The sequence below is a fragment of the Myxocyprinus asiaticus genome, chromosome 8 (genome assembly GCF_019703515.2).
Source record: "Myxocyprinus asiaticus isolate MX2 ecotype Aquarium Trade chromosome 8, UBuf_Myxa_2, whole genome shotgun sequence".
In the NCBI taxonomy this organism is placed as follows: Eukaryota; Metazoa; Chordata; class Actinopteri; order Cypriniformes; family Catostomidae; genus Myxocyprinus; species Myxocyprinus asiaticus.
Window position 1 is genome coordinate 5,413,239 of NC_059351.1, and position 8,080 is coordinate 5,421,318.

At 33.0% G+C, this 8,080-nt stretch overlaps 1 long non-coding RNA gene across 1 annotated transcript; it reads left to right on the forward strand.

Moving 5' to 3' along the window:
* On the forward strand, positions 1–7,661 carry LOC127445131 (uncharacterized). The gene is made up of 5 exons (XR_007897936.1): positions 1–67; positions 292–412; positions 1,762–2,111; positions 3,764–3,893; positions 4,558–7,661. It is a non-coding gene; the product is annotated as an uncharacterized LOC127445131 (long non-coding RNA).
* The last annotated feature ends 419 nt before the right edge of the window (positions 7,662–8,080 follow it).

Below are 8,080 nucleotides of genomic sequence, written 5' to 3' on the forward strand. Positions count from 1 at the left end.
ATAATGCACAGCGACACTGACTTAGAAGTCTCCTTCGAAGTGGCCTCCTGTATGTGCAGTAGTACACGTGAGTAATTAGTTTTATCATTAAGAAGTGTGTGAGTTTACATCCTATGGGTAGGAGAAAGGAAATAGTTGCTGGAGTGACTGCAGAAAAACCATTGCGACAGTTTTGCTTATTTAGAGCTGAGCTATTTAGCTGTTATTTTGATAACGTGTCAGCATTACTATAGTGTTCAAGCTTCAAAGGAAGTATCAGTGATGTCCTGATTTTTTTTTTTTTTGGTTCAGCCCAAGCAGATGGCCTCTCCCTTCACTGAGATGGAGTGGTACACCATTCTCTTTTCTTTGATAGTGTTTAGTCTGTTTACCCTACATGGTCTAATACAGGAGAGCTGCATGCAAACTACAGGTATGAACAATAACACCATGCTTATAAACAATATGCACTGACAACATTATTCTCCTTAAGCTACAGTTAATCTTTATGTAACACATTATATTAAGGCTGTTATTGTTAACAGTAGTTAATGCATTAGGTATCATGAAATAACAATGAACAATATTTTTGTACAGCATTTATTAATCTTGGTTACTGTTCATTTATGAAAATCCTATTGTTCATTGTTAGTTCATGTTAGTTCATAGTGCATTGATTAAAGTTAAAGTATACAACTTTTCAATTAAAAAATGCATTACTTTTTTGAAACTTTAACCAAGAAAAATAAGTCCTGAAAAACCATTGTTCATCATTAGTTCATGTCAAAGAGGACAAATAGTAATAGATTTTTAGAGTCTTTTATGTAAGCATTACAACAGACTAATCAAACTGGAGGACTAAGACTATGTGTGATAGAGGAACCTGGAGACAGAATGTTTAGTCATATTAAGTGCAACAGGATTGTCACAACTCACTTGAAAGTCAAGTATTTCCCTGAAAAGTACTGACCTCAAGGTATTTTAACACAAATTAATATATACAATTATTTCAATATAAACTAGATTTGTGAAGAACATGTGAGTGGTGCTTGCCTGTGCAAAGCTTTCCCCCACAACACTAGGGTGGTTGCTAGAGCATTGCTGTACAGTTACTAAAGTATTTTAAAGTAGTTTTTAGCATGTTGCTGTGTGGTTGCTAGGGTGCTCTGGGTAGTTGCTTACTGGCCCAAGCAGTGGCGTAACTACAGACTGGGCAGGGTGTGTAGCCGCAATGGGGCCAAGGGAGACAGGGGTGCCCGTGACGGCTCACCAAAAGGATACGATTGAAACGCCCCGACGGGCAATAAAAATGACCAGGGGGACAATTAAAGAGGGGGACCCACCCCCAACGAAAATCTGATTGTGATTGATTTTATTACTTAGAAAAGTAATAGCACATCTCTCTTTAACAAGCTACATGATTTGAGTTATCTTTCATGTCTGTACAACAATAGGAACAGTCGAAGTTTAATACTTAGGCTTAATAATTTGTTTAAATCCCTCACCCTAAGTCTGAGCATTGTAATAGTGATGCGTGCCAAACAACACAAGTTTAAATCTAGGACACCAGAAATACAATCTCTAAAGCAATTTAAAAAAACATTCACATGTAGTGTATGGAAATTAACCATCATTGTCATTCTTCCAATACTCAAAAGAACACACTGAACATATTTGCATAAGCCCAAAGCCAGGCAGTCTAACCAAACAAGTTCAACAAGTTCCATCTGTGACATGGCAATCTGAATCTTTGTTTGTTCTCCTCCTTATTTTCCTGTAAAGACAGTGAAGATATCAAAGAGGGACTTCAGGAGCCGATCAATGTTTGAGACAGCCTGGATCTTTCAAGACTCAAGACTTTAGATTTATGGTGCAGCATGCATTACTTGAGATCAGATTTTTAATAAGACTATTTTGTGATCAATGATTTCTGTGCGACGTGAATCTATTAATTAAGTGTTTTCTGAAGACTGATTTGGGACAAGCAACATGGTGGATCATTATACCTTATGGATACAAAGAACTCTGCAACACCATCATGAGTGGTTCAATTATATGACCTGACCTGCATGCCGCTACCTTTATTGGACTGTCAAGCTCATCACCTGGACTAAATCCAGCTGCAAAGCCAGGTAAACAATAAAGACAGCAAGTGCATGTCTGTTCTTAAGTATGAAAGTGTGTTTGCAATTTATAGAGTTGACGTGGTTTATAGCCAGCTGTAAGGAAGCAGGAAGAAGTGAAATTTGATTACTCCATGTGCGAGAAGCTCATAAAACACAAGGGTCTAACACAAGAATGTTTCATAAACTGAGTGTGGTAAGGTGTTATTGAATTCTGTGGAAGGAAAGCAAAACAAGGTATATAAATCTATTATTTTCACCTCTCTCTCTCTCTCTCTCTCTCTCTCTCTCTCTCTCTCTCGTACACAGTGTTAAGAGTCTACAAATGTAATTGCTGACACTGTAAAAGAACATATTTTGTCACGTATACAGTATAATACACCTAAAGGGATCTGAGCATATACAATGAACAAAACGTTTTTTTATTAAAATATAAAAAGATTTGATATATTTTAACATTTATTTCTAAATTTGAAACATTAATGATCTGTTCGCCATTATAGAAGGTAATGATGTTTGTAAGAGTTACTAATGAAAGTTATTAAAATGTTTGGTAACACTTTACATAAATGTTCCCTTTGTTAAGGGTTTATAAAAGGGTTTATTATTGAATAATGACTAATTTATAAATGCATTATAAATCATTGATATGCATTTAAAACAACATGCACAAAAAGGGTGACTTTCATCATGTAATACCTGCAAAATTGTGAAACCTGGCATGATCCTTTTAATCTCACTATAATAGTATATTTTTGATGCATTGTGACACAAATCATGAATTAGTGTATTTTATGTTTTAGATTATTACAAGTATGAAAAGGTGTACTTATTAAGCTTTTATAACATATACTGTAAGTTAAAATACTCACTATTTTGCAAGTATTGCATGAAAGTCGCCCTTTTAATTCATGTTGTTATAACTGCACATCAATGATTTATAATGCATTTATAAACAAGTTATTATTCAATAATTAACACCTTTATAGACCCTTAATAAAGGAAACATTATTGTTAAGTGTTGGGGTGTCAGGGTCTGTAAAAGATTAAAAAATTATGCTATAAATTATGTATTATGCAGTAACCTTTTACAATTCTGTGTATTACATTATTTTATTTTTATTTATTTTTGATGATGATGACAAATTAAAGTTCTGTAATTTAGGTTCATATATACAAAGGTTGTCATTATCATGTAATTTTGTCTATACAACACCACTTCACCTGTGTAGGGCCAATATCAGGAACCTCATCACTGCAACAATATTTATCACTATTGTCTATTACAGTGTCACATTAATTGGTAGATTCTTTCACTGTACATAAAGGCTCTTCTTCTGCCTTCCATTTACACATCCACAACTACACATCTGCATCAGTGGCTGAATGGAGTGTATTGATCCTGACTGTGCTCAAACACCTTGATAATGGGTTTCTCTGTTCAGCCAGTCTTATATGTGTGTCTTCAGGATCCTGCTTATCTGAGCTGCTTCTATCTTCCACACTTTTCATAATATCTATCAGCCATAGAAATCTTTTTTAGAGCAATGATGGACTGGTTTATGCTGTATTAGCTTTTGTTAGGCCTATCATGTTTTTATATTATAGCTGACAGTCTTGCCTTCATCTCTGTGTGTATGTGTGTGTATGTGTGTGTATAGGGATGTGATTGTGTGTTTGTTATGGATCTGCCGTTTTCAGGTTTTGAGTTGGTCTTCATCTTCATTGCATTTACTATTATGTGCTTATTTGGCCTGGTTGCTGTCTACAGATATAATACAGATTATCAAGGTAAACACACTTTCTTTATACAAACACACACGTTTACTTAGCTATCTAATCTAAATTGGGACATAACATAGACTTGTATTGTTTTTATATAAAGCTAACTATAATTTCTACAGGCTAAACATAACCCACACCATTAAATAAAACTGTCTGAATTTTTAGAATAAAGTTGTTTTTCCAAATGAGGACATCCATGAATGTTCCCAAAGGTAGAATGTTTAGGTATTAATATTAGTTATAAATGTGTTTAGCTCACTTTGGAGCACAATTTTTTATTTTATTATTTATTTTTTGTCCTCAAAATATAGCCAAGTACTTAAACACACCTTGAAATTAATGACTAAATCAAAATATTTCATAAACAACATTTACGTTAACTCAAAAAAAAAAAAAAAAACATATATATATATATATATATATATAGCCTATTTTGACGCATTTCAATATCATAACACAATTCCATCAGATTGAATTGTGAAGTTAATAAAACGTATTTATTTGTTAAAGATTTTATTTTGTTAAAGATTACTCAATTCAATTTAATGGTATTGATGAAATTGAAATGCATAAATCTTTACATTATTTTTTGAGTGTTGTTAATAAAGTTTGTGTGTGTGTGTGTGTGTGTGTGTGTGTGTATATGTGTCCTACGGATGATTACACTCAGAGCAGAAGACGACGCGATGAAAGAACTCAAAGAAAAAACAGCGTGCTGTCATCAAAACCAACCATGAGCTACCATGAACACACAAACATGCTCATTTTAATTCATACCGCCGTTATCCAGGGGACAAGTTTTGTCTGAAGATGTCTGTCAAGGGAAAAGAGATTGAAAATGGAAATCTTTCAGTTCATCCTCAAGACATATACGTTTCCCTCTGGGCTTTCCCTGATTGGCTTGAACTTGTGTGACCCCAATACATAATTAACCAGCAAGAAAGGTAAAGAGGATTTATTGAAAGCTAAACTCCTCCCCTTTCCCCATCTAAATCAGCTTAATATATATAATTTTGTCTGGAGTATTTATGTTTTTAATGAGCTTAGATTTTGGTGGGAAAATTGTCTTTCATACTTAGGATTTATACAGCAAATTCCAAAAAAATTGCAGCTTCAATTGAAATGACCTAGTTATGGAAAGTCACTGTTATCAAAATCTGGCTCTATTACCACTGTGCCCTGGATCAAGGCAATTAACCATAGTGCTCCAGGATAGATATATGCAATTAGTCGGCTGTAAGTCACTTAAGAAGCATCTGCGCATTAACTACCAACATAATGGATTATGGCCATTGAGTGATCTTGAAAATGGCAGTGAATTCCTTCCACAATGTATATGCACTAAATCTTAAATTATGTGTTGTTAATATCCACTGGATAATCTGGAGAAGAGAGATAAAGGAAAACACTCTGGTGAAAAATATTAGATTATTTTAAAGTTGTATGGAAATTGAGGTCAGGCTATTGTCTGGTATCATGACTATGTGTGCTGTACTGTATGTTAATATCAGGGTAAGGCTTTTGGGGAGCTTCGCAGCAGATGCAGGACAATTTCAAGTGCAAGTTCACCAAGTCAAATTCAGTATGTGCTCACAGAACAACACAAATATTTAATTCAAAAGTTTAATTAGAATCAATTAAAACATTTTGCTCATATAGTATCCACAGAGCATTCCCTAAAAACTGCTATATGGCACAATTTTCTGGTGTTGACACGCTATAGTGTTATAGTACATTGTTACAGTGTTGCAGCTTAGATTTTCTGGTAACACTTTACAATAAGTTTGTATTCAATAACATTAGTTAACATCAACTAACAATGAAAAATACTTTTTCAGCACTTTTATTAATCTTTGTTAATTTTCATTTCAACATAAATTAATACATTTTAAAAGTTGGAATATATTAACATTTCTTAATGCATTATAAACTGAACTAACAACTGAACAATTGTATTTTTACACATTTTATAACATTAACTTTACTAATATTAATAAATCCAGTAAACATAAATTGGTCATTGTTAGTTCATGACACTTAGTGCCCTTTCTAATGTTAGAAAATATAACCTTATTGTAAAATGTTACAGATTTTTGTTCAACAAATGAATCATTATCGATTGTTCTACTTTTGTACTCATGTTCCACTCTTTCAATTATATTGCATTATTATATTGAGTTTCATGCAGTTTTATGACATTAAGTTAACTTTTTGTGAACTTTTTAATAACAATTTAATTCCTCTGGATAAACTTGAGACTTTTATAATAAATGTACAGAATAAAATTAAATTTTCGATTGTAACTTTGGTAAGGGTACTGCATTCCAGGCACAAGAACAGTTTTTACTCTCAGGCAATTTTCCACATGAACATAGTGCAATAATGTAAATAAATATCTCATTTACATATGTAAATTCACTCATATTTAATTCGATAACTGTACATACCCCTACCTTGCACATACATTACCACTTGCACATGTACATAGTACGTCATTCTGTTATGTGTCCTTTTTTTATTATGTCTATTTATACTCTTACCTTGTTTTATATTCTGTGTCTCACTGTAATGTTCTGTGAGCACTTGCTTCTCCTATCACCAAAAAAAAAAAAAAAAAAGAAAAAAAAAACATACTTGTGTATGTGAGAACACGGTAATAAAGCGCATTCTGATTCTGATTCTGATTTGGGGTGCCCTCTACTGGTGAAAAGTGCAATTATATATCTGATGTTATTGTTTTCCAGATACAGTGGGATCCAGAAATCTGAGATAAGACTGCATTGTGTAAATCAGGGGTTTTCAAACTTTTTTATGCCAAGGACCCACAAATCCACTTGTGAGGGACCCCCTGTTTTAGAAAAATTATTAGAAAAATATTACAATGGTATAAGGAAAACATTTACTTTTTATTAAGTTGACAGTGTGTCAAAAAAACACAGTTTTTTTTCTTTCTATTATAGTAATGTAAATGTTTATAAAAATGTCACTTTCTCTGAAATTTGCAAAGCACTCCCTAGCAACCACTTGCGGACCCCAGTTTGGAAACCCCTGGTGTAAATCATTATATATATATATTCTTTTTTTTATCTAAACCTTGAAATAAACAGAAAGTTGAATAATTTCAAGAAGTTATGATGCCAGATGAAGAAGACATATTTAATGTTATGCACCATTAACACTAATGCACTATTTCTAAGTCACTAAGCAAAACAGTGACATTGATATGTAAACTCTTTTGTTTAAAAAGTCAAATGTCCTTCCATTGAAGAGCACACAATATGCAATATCTGGGATAACATAGATCATCAGATTTGCACAGACTTGTAGAGTCAATGCTATACAATGACTGTATAACTAAATGAGTTCATGAAAACACTAATTCTCAAATCTACTAATTTTCAAACCTAACGTTTCTATTCCTTCATGTAGAAACATGGTGTGTCTTTAAAATTCAGTAGCATTTTTAGAGAGAACTAATGTGAAGTATGACCCCCTCTCACCAATGAGGCATGTGTGTGTGTGTGTGTGTGTGTGTGTGTGTGTGTGTGTGTGTGTGTGTGTGTGTGTGTGTGTGTGTGTTGTGGAGGGGAGGGGAGTAGCAATCTAGTTTTGGAGGAGAAAAAAGGTTATGAGGAATGCCACTGTTATCTGCTATTGCAACAAGCAACAAAGCTACATGCTGATAACACTTCCTGTTACAATGAATCAGTTATATAAAACACACTTGCCAGCAACATTCTCTCTTTGAACTCAGCATTGGGCTTAAAAATACATAACTGGAAAAAAAAAGAAAAAACAAATATTTGACTATATTTTAAACATCTAGATAAATAAGTAATAAATTAATTCACACCAAAAATCCAAAACTGTTTGCATTGTTTTAATTTTTCAAAGACTGACTAGTCCTTTCACTTTTAAAAAGCCTAGAAAAATTCCAAGAAAAAAATATATTTTAAAGGAATAGTTTCCCCCAAAATAAAAATGCAGTCATTATTTACTCATATCATTCTAAACCCATATGCCTTTCTTTCTTCTGAAGTTTGATGTTATTAATGCCATATTTGATTTAGGCTCTATACACTCAGTTGATCAATGATTTGATTTGATTTTAGAGTGAATAACAACTTAAATTTCAGTCTGTTCATCATACAAACTGATCGTATGTCTTCAGAAAACTTGGAATATGATGTACG